Source organism: Botryllus schlosseri, chromosome 8, assembly GCF_051294905.1.
Source record: "Botryllus schlosseri isolate E-star chromosome 8, Bs_hap1, whole genome shotgun sequence".
NCBI classification, from domain to species: Eukaryota; Metazoa; Chordata; class Ascidiacea; order Stolidobranchia; family Styelidae; genus Botryllus; species Botryllus schlosseri.
Genome location: NC_137243.1, coordinates 25,211,571 through 25,212,748, shown reverse-complemented (window position 1 = coordinate 25,212,748; position 1,178 = coordinate 25,211,571). Strand labels below are relative to the sequence as shown.

General features: G+C 40.1%; 1 long non-coding RNA gene across 1 annotated transcript; it reads right to left on the bottom strand.

Annotated features, from left to right (window-relative positions):
- Positions 1-327: 327 nt before the first annotated feature.
- On the bottom strand, positions 328-922 carry LOC145445074 (uncharacterized). The gene is made up of 2 exons (XR_013916876.1): positions 574-922; positions 328-512 (listed from the first exon to the last, which is right to left on the bottom strand). It is a non-coding gene; the product is annotated as an uncharacterized LOC145445074 (long non-coding RNA).
- Positions 923-1,178: the final 256 nt, after the last annotated feature.

Genomic DNA, 1,178 nt, shown 5'->3' with positions numbered 1-1,178 from the left:
CTATGCTGCTTCTACTTGAATAACGATGCGACTTAAACCAGCCCTACTTGTTACGTGATCACAAATATGCGCATACTGCTTGTCGCACATCCTGCTTTGTATCACCAAGGGGAACGACCACCCATGGTAAAGAACCACTGATACAGACACCAATGCTGCAATAGAAAATCATCCGAAAGCGTTTGGGTTGATGGTCGGAAAATTTCTTCTCCTCTGTTGGGCTTCGGAAATATCAGTGAGCACCTTGATCTTGATGTGCATGAGAAATGGGTCGTTGTCATCAAATTTGTCCAACTCTATCGCTACCATAACCCCAAACGCGTCGTTACCACTTTGCCCTGCAAATATCGACATGTGCCACAATATGAAACCTGGCGGGCCTTAAAGTTCGGTTGGTTACACACGTTTGTGACCCTCCTTAATGACTTTCAGTACCGCCTGAATGTCACTGTCTTGCTCCTCCTCTTCCTCCACTGCTGCTCTCCTTTTCCTCGGTTTTCGTGCTGGTGTTGCTGCAGAAAAAGAGATAATTGTTTAGCTCAGCAAACTAACGTTACCGTGTATACTACTTACATGTAGTTGGTTCGTCGGGCACTGAGGAAGTCGGTGGATCCTCTACGGACAGTTCCAACGAACAGTCCGCCATGTTGCCGGATGTACTGTAGATTCAGTTTTATATTCAATTAATTTATCATTTGAAAATAACATAATAAATTATATAGCATATTAGAATTCCCATTATAGAAAAAATAAACGCCCTGCTACAAATAAAAATTTAGGAACGGCCACATCTACAAATCTTCCATAAATCTCGACTACAGCAATAACTTTTCTAGACTCATATCATTTTCATTGTATCGCAATTTTTGTGGTGCATTAACTGATAAAATTGCTAATAAACCGAAGCTAACCTGCGAACTTCGATATAGGGTCATTCCATCCCAAATCAACCAAATTTTTTTCAAAAGATAACCCTATGGTCATGGATTTTATTCAAATCTCACACAAAAGGAGACAGTGATCTCCTGATCAGAAAAAACTTGATTTTATCGAAATCGGATAAGTCGTTGAGATTTTATCGCAGTGAGAAAAATACCACTTTTTGCGTTCATTGAACCATGTCAAAATGGCATTTCTGAACAACTTATTTTGCATGGATCTTTATACATGATGGGCTT